Below are 14,685 nucleotides of genomic sequence, written 5' to 3'. Positions count from 1 at the left end.
CAATTTAATAAGGAAAAGGCAAATTTCTTTGGTGTTTTTGAACAATCCTTTGAAATGGAACAAAGTATAACATTGATGCTATAGAATTCTATAGAATGGTGTGATGATTTGGGGGACCTGTCTACATACAACTTATTAATTCTGTTTGCTATTATGAATTGTCTCTGTTTATGCATTAGGGCTGTCTTTTGCTGTATTCTTGCATCATACTGCTTGGGTTACAGAGGGGGAACTGGCGCCTCGGTGTCTGCCTCTGAATACGATGGTCATTAAGTATGATCAACAGCTCAATAGACCTTGCAATAGCAGAACAATGGAATGGCTGTAGTCGGGGTAAAACCAGTTCTCTGCAGCTTGTCTGCAGAAGAGTGGAAAATGGGAAAAGAAACAGGAGGAGGAACAAAGAAACAAGGTGTTAGTGCTAGCTTTGAAAACCACAGGCTAGAAGGTACGGGAAACATACAAAGGTGCATGATTTCTGAGGGACAAGGAACCTTTTGACTGCCAGAGCAGCTGAAGCTGAAAGGAGCTGGCTGTATGAGTCAGAGGGCAGACTGACTGATCTGGAATTGAAGCCTGAGCTGGAGGAGTGAAATCCAGGAGCTGAGCTGGAACTCTGAAAGGACACTGCTATAAAAGTAACTCCTCCAGGAAGTGGAGGGGTATCAAACTTCCTGCACACTCTAGATGCAGTTTTTGGTTTCCTATGACACACTTCCTGCAGGAGCAGAAATGAAGAAGTCTAGGACAGGACAGTTGCAGGCTGCAGCTCCACAGAGCAGTAGAAAGTTTGTTACCAATTTCTGTACATAGGTCCTGTTCATAATAACGGGTTTATCTTGACACTGATCTTCTCACTTGCCAGATATTTCATGGTACCAGGAGTGGAAGTCACAGCATTTTGGAAGACACAGTGAGAGGTAATGTTGTAATGGCTGCTACAAAGCCTATGCAACTTTAAGTAACGTCCCCCCGCCAGTCTTGAGAATCAGTGGAAATGCTGGATATGCCTGGAAAAGGTTCAAACAGCAATTTGAGCAGTATATGAAAGTCACATGGGCAAATAAACAGGAGGAAGAGCAAAACATTGCTCTGCTCTTAACAGTGGCAGGCACAGAAGCCCTAGAGATACACAGTGCATTCCATACAGACGATGGTGAGAGAGAGAAATGCTATGCAGAAATAACGAAAATGTTTGATGACAGTTGTATCCCTAGAAAGAGTGGTAGGTTTCAGAATAGCAGCCGTGTTAGTCTGTATCCGCAAAAAGAAAAGGAGTACTTGTGGCACCTTAGAGACTAACAAATTTATTTGAGCATAAGCTTTCATGACCTACAGCTCACTTCATCAGATGCATGCAGTGGAAAATACAGTGAGGAGATTTTACATACACAGAGAACATGAAACAATGGGTGTTACCATACACATTGTAATGAGAGTGATCAGGTAAGGTGAGCTATTACCAGCAGGAGAGAAAAAAAACCTTTTGTAGTGATAATCAAGGTGGGCCATTTCCAGCAGTTGACAAGAACGTCTGAGGAACAGTGTGTGGGGGGGAGAGGGAACATGGGGAACATGGGGAAATAGTTTTACTTTGTGTAATGACACATCCACTCCCAGTCTTTATTCAAGCCTAATGTAATGGTCTCCAGTTTGCAAATTAATTCCAATTCAGCAGTCTCTCGTTGGAGTCTGTTTTTGAAGTTTTTTTGTTGAAGAATTGCCACTTTTAGGTCTGTAATTGAGTGACCAAAGAGATTGAAGTGTTCTCCGACTGGTTTTTTTTGAATGTTATAATTCTTGATGTCTGATTTGTGTCCATTTATTCTTTTACATAGAGACTGTCCAGTTTGGCCAATGTATATAGCAGAGGGGCATTGCTGGCACATGATGGCATATATCACATTGGTAGATGAGTAGGTGAATGAGCCTCTGATAGTGTGGCTGATGTGATTAGGCCCTATGATGGTTTCCCCTGAATAGATATGTGGACACAGTTGGCAACGGGCTTTGTTGCAAGGATAGGTTCCTGGGTTAGTGTTTTTGTTGTGTGGTGTGTGGTTGCTGGTGAGTATTTGCTTCAGGTTGGGGGCTGTCTGTAAGCAAGGACTGGCCTGTCTCCCAAGATGTGTGAGAGCGATGGGTCGTCCTTCAGGTTAGGTGATAGATCCTTGATGATATGCTGGAGAGGTTTTAGTTGGGGGCTGAAGGTGATGGCTAGTGGCGTTCTGTTATTTTCTTTGTTGGGCCTGTCCTGTAGTAAGTGTCTTCTGGGTACTCTTCTGGCTCTGTCAATCTGTTTCTTCACTTCAGCAGGTGGGTATTGTTGTTGTAAGAACACTTGATAGAGATCTTGTAGGTGTTTGTCTCTGTCTGAGGGGTTGGAGCAAATGCGGTTGTATCGCAGAGCTTGGCTGTAGACAATGGATCGTGTGGTGTGGTCTGGATGAAAGCTGGAGGCATGTAGGTAAGTATAGCAGTCAGTAAGTTTCTGGTATAGGGTAGTGTTTATGTGACTATCACTTATTAGCACTGTAGTGTCCAGGAAGTGGACCTCTTGTGTGGACTGATCCAGGATGAGGTTGATGGTGGGATGGAAATTGTTGAAATCATGGTGCAATTCCTCAAGGGCTTCTTTTCCATGGGTCCAGATGATGAAGATGTCATCAATGTAGGACAAGTAGAGTAGGGGCATTAGGGGACAAGAGCTGAGGAAGCGTTTTTCTAAGTCAGCCATAAAAATGTTGGCATACTGTGGGGTCATGTGGGTACCCATAGCAGTGCCGCTGATTTGAAGGTATACATTGTCCCCAAATGTGAAATAGTTATGGGTGAGGACAAAGTCACAAAGTTCAGCCACCAGGTTTGCCGTGACATTATCGGGGATACTGTTCCTGACGGTTTGTACTCCATCTTTGTGTGCAATGTTGGTGCAGAGGGCTTCTACATCCATAGTGGCCAGGATGGTGTTTTCAGGAAGATCACCGATGGATTGTAGTTTCCTCAGGAAGTCAGTGGTGTCTCAATGATAGCTAGGAGTGCTGGTAGCGTAGGGCCTGAGGAGGGAGTCTACATAGCCAGACCATCCTGCTGTCAGGGTGCCAATGCCTGCGATGATGAGGTGTCCAGGATTCCCAGGTTTATGGATCTTGGGTAGCGGATAGAATACCCCAGGTCGGGGTTCCAGGGGTGTGTCTGTGCAGATTTGTTCTTATGCTTTTTTTGAGTTTCTTGAGCAGATGGTGTAGTTTCTTTTGGTAATTCTCAGTGGGATCAGAGGGTAATGACTTGTAGAATGTGGGGTTGGAGAGTGCCTAGCAGCCTCTTGTTCATATTCCAACCCTATTCATGATGATGACAGCACCTCCTTTGTCAGCCTTTTTGATTATGATGTCAGAGTTGTTTCTGAGGCTGTGGATGGCATTGTGTTCTGCACGGCTAGATTATGGGGCAAGTGATGCTGCTTTTCCACAATTTCAGCCCGCGGACGTCGGCGGAAATACTCTACGTAGAAGCCCAGTCTGTTGTTTCGACCTTCAGGACATCAAGAATTATAACATTAAAAAAAAACCAGTCGGAGAACACTTCAATCTCTCTGGTCACTCAATTACAGACCTAAAAGTGGCAATTCTTCAACAAAAAAACTTCAAAAACAGACTCCAACGAGAGACTGCTGAATTGGAATTAATTTGCAAACTGGACACCATTACATTAGGCTTGAATAAAGACTGGGAGTAAATTTGTCATTACACAAAGTAAAACTATTTCCCCGTGTTTATTTCCCACCCCCACCACCACACACAGACACACACTGTTCCTCACACGTTCTTGTCAACTGCTGAAAATGGCCCATATCACTACAAAAGGTTTTTTTCTCTCCTGCTGGTAATCGCTCACCTTACCTGATCAGTCTCCTTACAGTGTGTATGGTAACACTCATTGTTTCGTCTCTGTGTATATAAAATCTTCCCACTGTATTTTCCACTGCATGCATCCGATGAAGTGAAGTGTAGCTCCTGAAAGCTTATGCTCAAATAAATTTGTTAGTCTCTAAGGTGCCACAAGTACTCCTTTTCTTTTTCCTAGAAAAAATGTTACTTATGAGAGCTATATGTTCAGGGTGGGAACACAGAATGAAAGGGAAACAATAGGGGAGTTTGTCACACTTAAAACTAAAATGTTAGTTCCACGAATATAGAATATTAAAACGACTTCTCTTATTAAAGACCAGATTGTCCTGGGAGGTAGCAATAAAAAAGTCCATGAACAGTTAATAAGGGAGCTGGATCTGACTTTAGAAAGGGCAACATGTATATGCCAAGCAGCAGAACAAACTCATGATTTCAAGTACTATAGCTAAACCAGCAAGGGAAAAGTTCAAAGAAACTAACTTGGTTAAGGACAGAAACATGGAAAGCTGGAAACAATGCCAGCAATAAGGGAATCAGCATAAGTATCTCGGGAAATAGGTAGAAACTACAGTTAACCAAATCATTATGTTAAAATATGGAGAGAAAGCAGGAAACTGCATGTATTTAGTACAGAATGGGATTCCCCAAGTGAAGAGGAGGAGCTGGTTTTAAGCACAATAATGGAAACCTCAAAAAAGACTAGTCAGTTAAAGTGTTCACCAGTGGCACATTTGACATACGAGATAGACACGAGGGCACCAGTAAATGTAACAACAGTAAATGAAATAGAGAGATGTAAGCAGGGTTTTCTTTTACAATTAAGGTTTCCTGGGGCCCTAGGCCAGAGCAAGAGCAAGGGGCCCCTCCCCACTGCTTCTGCCTGCGCCTCTACCCTGGTTCCTCCCCTTCTACCTGTGGTCCCACCCACAGCCCCACCCCTTTTTGCCCCTTCCCCAGGGCCAGCCCCTGTTCCACCCAGGATCCTCCCATTCTGCCCTCCCACTGCAGTCCTACAACCCCTTTTGCTCCTTTCTGCCCCGCCCCGCACTGCAGCCCCAGGACCGAAGAATCACAGAATCATAGAATATCAGGGTTGGAAAGGACCTCAGAAAGTCATCTAGTCCAACCTCCTGCTCAAAGCAGGACCAATCCCCAACTAAATCATCCCAGGCTTTGTCAAGCCTGACCTTAAAAACCTCTAAGGAAGGAGATTCCACCACCTCCCTAGGTAACCCATTCCAGTGCTTCACCACCGTCCTAGTGAAAAAGGTTTTCCTAATATCCAAACTAAACCTCCCCCATTGCAACTTGAGACTATTTCTCCTCGTTCTGTCATCTGCTACCACTGAGAATAGTGTAGATCCATCCTCTTTGGAACCCCCTTTCAGGTAGTTGAAAGCAGCTATCAAATCATTCTTCTCTTCCGCAGACTAAATAATCCCAGTTCCCTCAGACTCGCCTCATAAGTCATGTGCTCCAGCCCCCTAATAATTTTTATTGCCCTTTGATGGACTCTTTCCAATTTTTCCAAATCCTTCTTGTAGTGTGGGGCCCAAAACTGGACACAGCACTCAGATGAGGCCTCACCAATGTCGAATAGAGGGGAATGATCACGTCCCTCAATCTGCTGGCAATGGTCCTACTTATACAGCCCAAAATCCTGTTAGCCTTCTTGGCCACAAGGGCACACTGTTGACTCATATCCAGCTTCTCGTCCACTGTAACCCCTAGGTCCTTTTCTGCAGAACTGCTGCCTAGCCATTCGGTCCCTAGTCTGTAGCAGTGTATAGGATTCTTCCGTTCTAAGTGCAGGACTCTGCACTTGTACTTGTTGTTCTGTCCTGGCGCCATGGCCCCGTGGCCACAGCGGGGAGCGAGAGCTACTCCAGTCCCAGGCCCACAAGGGCTGCTGCTGGAAACGGGGTCAGGGGCCGCTGGGGGGTGTGAGGTTCCCCTGTCACGTGGCTGCTGCTGGAGATGCAGTCCGGGGCTGCTGGAGGGGGATGCTTCCCCCATCCTGCAGTTTCTGCCAGGATCAGGGGCCAGGTGGGAAGGGAGCTTCCCCCCGTTCCGCAGCTGCTGCCATGGAGCGGGGTTGGGGCATGGGCGTTTCTCCCGTCTGCCTGGCGCCCAGGACTCTGGGCTTCTGCTGGTGGCAGCGGATTTTTTTCAGCTCCCCTCCCCGCATAAGTTGGCACAAGTCTGTCAGACCAGTGGCTAATCCACTGCTGGATGTAAGGAGCACATACAAACAGAAGAGTCAAAAGTGCTTGTGAAAAACTATGCTAGAGGAATAATTCCAGTGTTGGGAGAGTGTACACTGACAATACTCAAGGGAAACAATAAAACAAGATTTTGTGATGGTACACAAGGCAAGCAACTAGTCTTTGGCCTATACCGTGTGAGGTGCTTAGAGAGACAGAAAAACAACCTGGAACCAGATATGAAAGTAGTGATAGCATCATAGGAAGATGTATTCACAGGAAATGGGTGCTTCCCAATAACACAGAAGATGCAGATAAAAGAAAATGCAGAACCTGTGGTACAAGCTACATGAAAAGGGCAAGAAACCTTAAGGAAGAGGCTAGAAGATGGGCTGCAAAACATGACAGCAAATGGTATAATTTGGAGAATAGAAGAACCAACAGATTGGGTTCACTCCTTAGTAATTGTAGAGGGAAAAAAGGGTGGACTACAGCTGTGTATGGACTTTAAGGGGCTAAACAAAACCATAAGGAGAACATTTCCACTTGCCCACAGGAAGTGAACTATTGTCTGAGATGGCAGGAGTCAAATTCTTCAGCAAAATAGATGCAGCGGCAGGATTTTGGCAGATCCCCTTGGACACCAAGAGCTCCACTTTCAATACACCGTTTAGCAGATACTGATTCCTCAGACTGCCTTTTGGAATATGTTCAGTTCCAGAAGTATTTCCTCCTACAATGAGGCAGGTTCTAGAGGGTCTTGCAAGTGTGTAAGTGTACACTGATGACATAATAATTTGGGGGCAGCACTGCCATTGAACAGCAGGAACAACTGAGGAAAGTACTGGAAACTGACCTTAAACTGAATAATGCCAAACATCATTTTCAAACAACAGAAATAACATATTTGAGAGACAGGCTACCTCAAAGGGTATCTTGCCCAGTGAATCAAAGATTCAGGCAATAATGAACATGCCGAGAACTAAAGGGGAATTCAAAGGCTTCTAGATATGTTGAATTATGTCAGCAAATTCATAGTTAACTATACGGCTCGCACAACTCACCTAAAACATCTCGTCCACCAGGTCAGAGAATGGGCACAGTTGCCAAAGCACAGCAGAGTTCACTGATTTAAAGCACATTCTGACATCAGCTTCAGGGCTTCAATTTTTTGAAACTATCCGCAGATGCCTCACAAGTAGGACTGGGAGCAGTACTATTACAATGTCATGGAAACTGATTGGTTGCCAGTTTCATATGCATCTGTGGCTATGCCAGCTGCAGAGAAGATGTACACACAAACTGGAAAAGAGACTCTAGGTCTGGCATATGGATGTACAAGATGTCACAACTTTCTCTATAGTCATACCTTCAAAATAGAAGCTGAACATAAACCACTTATTGAAATACACAAAAGGGACTTGGAGAAACACCACCAAGGATACAGCAATTACTTCTGAAAACACAGACGTATGATGTGACTCTGGAGTTCCAACCTGGATGCCATTTAGTAATGGCAGAAACATTCTCAAAAGCATATGCTCCATCTGACCACACATAGCCAGATGATCTGAAACAAGCAATAAACATACATGTGAACATGATAAAAGCATCACATGCTGTATCTCCAGGCCTATGGGGTGAACTGGAGACAGAAATAGCTAAAGATGAAACGCTGCCAGCAGTGATACTAGTAATAAGTAAAGGAGGAAAACATCAACACTTCCCACCTGCATATGCACACTATAAATATGAGCTTTCAGAGATCTCAGGAGTGCTTTGAAGGGGACACAGATTGTGGTTCGCACAGTGATGAGAAAGAAAATATTGGAATGAACACTTGAAGGCATCTGGGAACAATCAAATAAAAAAAGAGAATTAGAGAAGTTGTATTCTGGCCACAGATGAATAGTGACATTGACAAAATGATGAACATGTGAGAAATGTGTCAGTACAGCTATTCCCAGCTGAAAGGACCAATGATACTGCACAAACAACTTGCAGTTCCATAGGACTGACACGTTCCTCTTGGGAAAACATGATGACCTGGTTATAAATGACTACTTTACCAATTTGCCTTGAACATAGCACAGAAGCAACAGTTGTCAGGCATGATATCTGTATTTGCACATCATGGTTCCAAGAACAGTAATAACTGACAATGGACCACAGTTCAAGAATAGAAAATCCCTGGATTTTGCTAAAATATACAGCTTTCATCATGAGATATGTAGTCCCAGATATCCTTTGCAAGATGGACACTGGCAAGTCAAACCTACATTAATCAAAAAGGAGTCACGTCGCTCATACTCAGTAATCAGAGTCAAAGGCAAAATCTTAAGAAGAAATCATAAGAGTCTGCTCAAGACTCCAAACAACTTGTCTGAGAAAAGTGAAAAAAGTGCAGAGTGAAGGCTAGGACTATAACAGGATTTAAAAGAGAACAAGATAAATCCACGGAGGTTAAGTCCATTAATGGCTATTAGCCATGATGGGTAAGGAATGGTGTCCCTAGCCCCTGATTGCCAGAGGGTGGAGATGGATGGCAGAAGAGAGATCAATTGATCATTACCTGTTAGGTTCACTCCCTCTGGGGCACCTGGCACTGGCCACTGTCGGCAGACAGGATTCTCGGCTGGATTAACCTTTGGCCTGACCCAGTATGGCCATTCGTATGGTCTCATGTTCAGACGTACAGGTTGAAAACAATTCACAAACTGACTCTTATTGACCACGAGACTGAACAGTTTATTACAGACAAGGACCTGTCTAAAGAAGGTTTGCAGTACAGCAGATCAGCAAGTTTGTTGAAATGCCCTGTGAGAGTTATTGAGACACATTCACATTCTGTTAGAGCAACCTGAAGAGTTGTTAAATCAGTTACTGTATTTGTAATAGCTTGTTGATTTCATTTAATAGTGTTTTAGTTCAGTTAAGAAATTTAGAACGGGATCTAAAAAGGGGAAGATGTGCTATAGAGTTAATCTTCCAGGAAGTATATATATGCCATACTTCCTATGTACTCTATATACAGCCTTTGGATTTCTATGACACACTTCCTGTTGGGGCAGAAACAAAGAAGTCCAGGACATGACAGTCACAAGCTGCAGCTACATAGAGTTGCTGGAAATTTGTTACCTCATTTGCGCACATAGTTCTGTTCATAATAAAGAGTTATCTTGATACCAGTCTGCTCATCATAAAATACTACAGACACTGACCAAATCCTGAAGAATGCTCAAGAGTGGTGAGGAAACTGAGGCAAGGAATGGTGTACTTATTTCTAATGGTTTCTTATTTTGTATGGAATTGTATATCTCTTGTGCTGTGTGATGGGGCGAATAAACCCCACACTGGAGAGATAGGGGTGCAGGAACAATTCTGGGCCTAGGGAGCCCCCGCCCCAGCAAGCTTGCTGGGCATGCTCCAGTTGGAGGAGGGGCTTAAAAGAGGGTCTGGCACAGCAGGATGGTAGGTGGAGAGAGATAGATCTGCACGGGCTGCTACAGAGGGACTATGCCAGGAGATCCTCCCCAGTAGTAAAACTGCTGCATGAAGCCAGGACTTCCTACCCTGCAGAAGCCCACAGACCTGGTTCCAAGCATGGCCGGATTAAGGCACGGGCTTTAGGGGCTGCAGCCCATGGCCCTGGCTCAAGGGGAGCCCCGCGCAAATAAATCACAGGCAATGATCTCTGGGCTACTAAAAGGGGCGCTCAGACAGGCTGCCTGCATACCGTGGCCCGATGCAGCTCCCAGAAGCAGCTAGCTGCTAGCTCGACTCTGCAGCCCCTGGTGGGGGGAGGGGGGGAGGGAGGAGGGGAAAGTAGCTCCCTGCGCTGCCCCTGCCCCAGCAGCATCCCTGCAGCTCCCATGGCCAGGAACTGGCCAATGGGACCTACCGGGGCAGCGTTTGCGGACACAGGCAGGGTTGCCCAGGTTCCCCCACCCCTACCACTTATCACCACAGATTCTAACCACGGGGCAGGAGCTCACACACTCACATGCTGTTTAAAAGTGAAGTGATTGGTTTAGAAATCCATTTGCTTCAACTGTCAGCTGTCCCTGAAGGGTTAAACTGTACCCACTCGGGAGGAGCTGTGGGAAAGCCTGTGCCTAATCTACAGCAGAGCCTTGGAGGGGGCAGAGGTTCAGCACTGGCCTTGGGGCCTGGGCAGCTGTACTTCCAGGGACGGGAACCAGACAGACAGTCTACGCCCAGAGAACACACTACTAAAAGAAGTGGTACACTGGGTTATGTTTTCAAGATTATCTTTTTGAGAAAAAGAGCTAGAAACTTTTTATAAATAAAAGCCTAGCTTCTCCTTTACATTTTTAGAAATAAGTGTGTATGTTAACATACAACATTAGTATGCTGAATACATGATACATGCTGACTATATGGTAGAATTCACCAGAATGTACACACATATCTCCTGGGGCTTATTTGTCTCTTGCCAAACTTTAAAAAACAATATTGGAAACTATGTGAAGACCCCAGCACCAACAGTTGGGCTCCACTTCTGCAGCAGGCACACTGGAAAAGATCTAAAGATCCACACAGAGGCCATTTAGAGTCTGGACTATATTCCCGAAGAATCTCTCATATCCTCTTGCTGAGCCTGTTCCCTGTAATGTGATTATGAGGGAAGAGGTTAGTTACCTTTGGGGGAAGACAAAAAAACCTTACTTCACAGGCCTATTGAAAAATGCGACAGTGGGTTCTGGGAATTACAGTGACCAGACATTATAATCATACATTGCTCTTGCACTGTGATATAATTTGGACAAACTGCACAGCTGGAAAAAACACTATCATACTACATCTGGCACATGGATTTCCACTGAAAGAAAAGGCCAGAAGTAATGCCAAGAATCTTAACAAAACTCACTAGCTTCAAATGAGAAAGCAGGAACACAAAGAAAAGAGTGAGCTTATTCTCACAAACCCCACCAACCATTACCAGTTCTGTTCCTTAGGGGTTGAGGATGAAGTAGTTCTGATGCAGAACAAGTAAGAACACAGTCCAAAACAATTTTTCCAGATGGGGGACTGAACTTGCAAGGTTTATATGGCAAGGATTATACACAAAGCCCAACATATTCTGCAGCAAACTGGGACTACAGCCTGCAGCAATGTACCAGTGCTGAATTCTGAGGCACAATTAAAACTCTGCACTCTTTTCAAGTAAATGGGGTGGAGGAGAGGGGGAAATGAAACATTGTCACCAAAGCTGCAAATGAGACAGTCATTTAGCTTCTCTTCAGAGTCCTTCTTTGACTTTTCTATTGCATTCATCATGCTAGTATCTGCATACTTTACAAACATTAATTCATTGATTTACACAACACCTCTTTGGGATGAAGGGATGGTATTATCCCTATTTTACAGTTGGGAAACTGAAGCACAGAGATTAAGGTTAAAAAGTCCATTAAATCTGGGTGCACAACTTGAGATGCCTGATTTTTATTTATTTTTTTACAATATTTAGCATGATGTAACATTTTATATGTTCAAAGTGCAACTCCCATTGACTTCAGCTGCAGCTCAGCACTGTCGCAAATCAGTCCTTGGGGGCTCACACAATTAGTGATCACCTGGGAGAGGTTTGGTTTAAGAGACTTGTCTAGGATCACATAGGAATTCTCTGGCAGAAGCAAGGATAGAATCTAGCTCTTCAGGGCAACTTTCAGCTGCCTTAAAAATGAAATCATCCTTTCTCTTCCTGCAGTTCCCTGTCTCATTCACTACAAACCTTCCAACTTCTGCAACGAATGCACCGTCCTATTGAAAACAGCTCCATCTACTACACAACCTTTATTTATCCACAAAGCAGGTCCACCCTGTGCACTGAATGAGCCAGGGGTCCAGTGTAAAAAATAGTATGTGATCATGTAATTAAAGAATGTGTGATAATACTATGCACAAGAAAACAAATTATGGTTGCACAGGCGATCTTCATTCTGGCATTTCCTTGCTTTGAGTGCTTGACTTTGCAACCTTAATAATGTTCTTCAATGTAATTTTGTGTGTGTAATTTCCTAGAGTTATAAAAAAGCAAATGGATAAAAACAAAATTCTATTAGGTAGCACCATATTGACACCCAGGTTGTTCATCAGCCGGTCTGGAACCTTTAGATCAGGGGTGAGCAAACTCTTAGGCCTGAGGGCCGCATCGGGTTTCTTTGAAATTGTATGGAGGGCCGGTTAGGGGAGGCTGTGCCTCCCCAAACAGCCAGGCATGACCCAGCCCCCGCCCCCATCTGACCCCGCCCTGCTTCTCTACCCCTGACAGCCCCAGGGACCCCTGCTCCATCCACCCCCCCTGCTCTCTGTCCCCTGACTGTCCCTGGACCCCCCACCCCTAACTGCCCCCCACTTCCCCATCCAACCCCCCTCTCCTTCCTGACTGCCCCCCCGGGACCCCTGCTCCACCCACCCCCCCTGCTCTCTGACCCCTGACCACCCCTGGACCCCCCACCCGTAACTGCCCCCCGCCGCCCCATCCAACCCCCCCTCTCCTTCCTGACTGCCCCCCGGGACCCCTGCCCCCATTCAACCCCCCTGTTCCCTGCCCTCTGACCCACCCAGGACCCCTCGCCCCTAACTGCTCCCGCCCCCCCTCCTTCCTGACTGCCCCCCTGGGACCCCTGTCCCCATTCAAACCCTTTGACCACCCCGACCCCTATCCACACCCCCGCCCCCTGACCACCACGCCGAACTCCCCTGCCCTCTTTCAAACCCACCCGCCCCCCGCTCCCTGCCCCCTTACCGCAGGACAGGTAGCTGCGCAGCACAGAGCACCGGGTCAGGCCGCAGCTCTGCAGCTGCACTGCCCCAGGAGCTTGCAGTCCCGCCGCCCAGAGCATTGCGCCGGCAGCGCAGTAAGCTGAGGCTGCGGGGGAGGGGGAACAGTGGGGGGAGGGGCCGGGGACTAGCCTCCTGAGCCAGGAGCTCAGGGACCAGGCAGGATGGTCCCATGGCTGGATATGGCCGTAGTTTGCCCACCTCTGCTTTAGATCCACCTGACAGACCTTTACCGCTTGAACTAACATAGTACCTGATAGCATTAGCAGGTTTGCATACTTTTTGTAGATCAACACTAGAGGGGGTAAGACATACTTTGCCCCAGAGCGTTTCATAGATACTTGCTAAGAACAGAGGAAGTATGAGGTGAGTCTCAAGAATCTTGGGATCCATCCATTTCAGGTTTGGTCACTGACCTGATCTCCATTCTTCACGCTTCTCATTCCAGTCCCAGTGTCTTTTTACAGCCAGTCCTAGTTCTCCCCTCTAGACATCTGAGTCCAAGTCTCCCCCACCTCCCAGTCACAGTCTCACCTTCATTCTCAGTCCCAGTGTCTTTGACCAACCAACCCCAATCTGTCCCCCACCTGTTTCCCAGTGCCATAGTTTATCTTCTCCTCCACCCGCCACAGCTCTTGTCCCCTCTGAATTTGAGTCAGGTACCATCCTCTGCCATGCTGCCTGGGCACCAGCAATGGAACAGCAATTGCAGGGAAAATCCTGCTGAGTCTCCATAGCTTTGGGCTGGAGCATGCTCAGTCTGGTCAGCGCACAGGGGCTATGAGAGATTGGAACATGCTAAGTAAAGCTGGAAATTGCAGAGGTTTTACCTGCAAAGGTCTAACAAGTCTCTGCAAACTCAGATTTTTTTCAGAGACTTATAATTTGGCCAAATTTGGGCAGTTTTTCATATATACAGAAAAAAGCACACCCTGGCACAAAGGTAATCCCCAGTCACATTTCAAGCCCCTGCCCAAAATATAAGGGCACTAGAACATCTCAATAAAACAGTTAAAAAATTTAATCATGGCAAAATAACATATTTTCCCCTAAACCTGTTCTCGGAAACAAGAATCTGAACCATTTTGTGTAAACTTGGGGGTGGGGGGGAGGGACAACAGCCAGAGGCAGATACCCAGCATAAAAATTTTCAAGCCAAATGGTTAAATTTTGTAAAAAGTTAGGCAAAGAGCCTTATAATGGGGTATGGTAGGCAACCTTCATAACAGGCAGCACTGCCAGCTCTGCCTATAATGATATAAAACAGGGTCTTCCTGGTATATGGGTATACCTGGCAAACAGCAATGTAAAATAGTCAAAGCTGAGAGGAGACAAAGGAAAAACAGGATTATTTCTTTACTGAAATTAAACCACTTTGATAATAATTTGCACTAAATCCATCATTGCATCCATGGATGTCAACCTTCCATTTGCTTCACCCACCACAGCTTGACAAAAATACCATGTCAAGTGAATCCAGTTCAGATCCAAATGACAAGACCAGGTGCTCAACTTCAGAGTGGTAGCTTTGGTATTCTAGATGTATTCTTTTAGATGGCCTTACAGAACAAAACAATTGTTAATTATTATTATTATTATTCAAAAATAAGTTCTGACAAAGATGCTCATTCCCCCTCAGATAACACAAATCCCAGATGGCCTTATGCTAAGTGGAGAAAGATACCATAATAGCAGTTGCTGTTATCAATTCTGCTCACTGACAGATGTTAAAATTATGAGTGTTGGTGCTTACTCATAAAACT

The sequence above is a fragment of the Chelonia mydas genome, chromosome 3 (assembly GCF_015237465.2).
Source record: "Chelonia mydas isolate rCheMyd1 chromosome 3, rCheMyd1.pri.v2, whole genome shotgun sequence".
In the NCBI taxonomy this organism is placed as follows: Eukaryota; Metazoa; Chordata; order Testudines; family Cheloniidae; genus Chelonia; species Chelonia mydas.
This window is presented reverse-complemented; position numbering follows the sequence as displayed.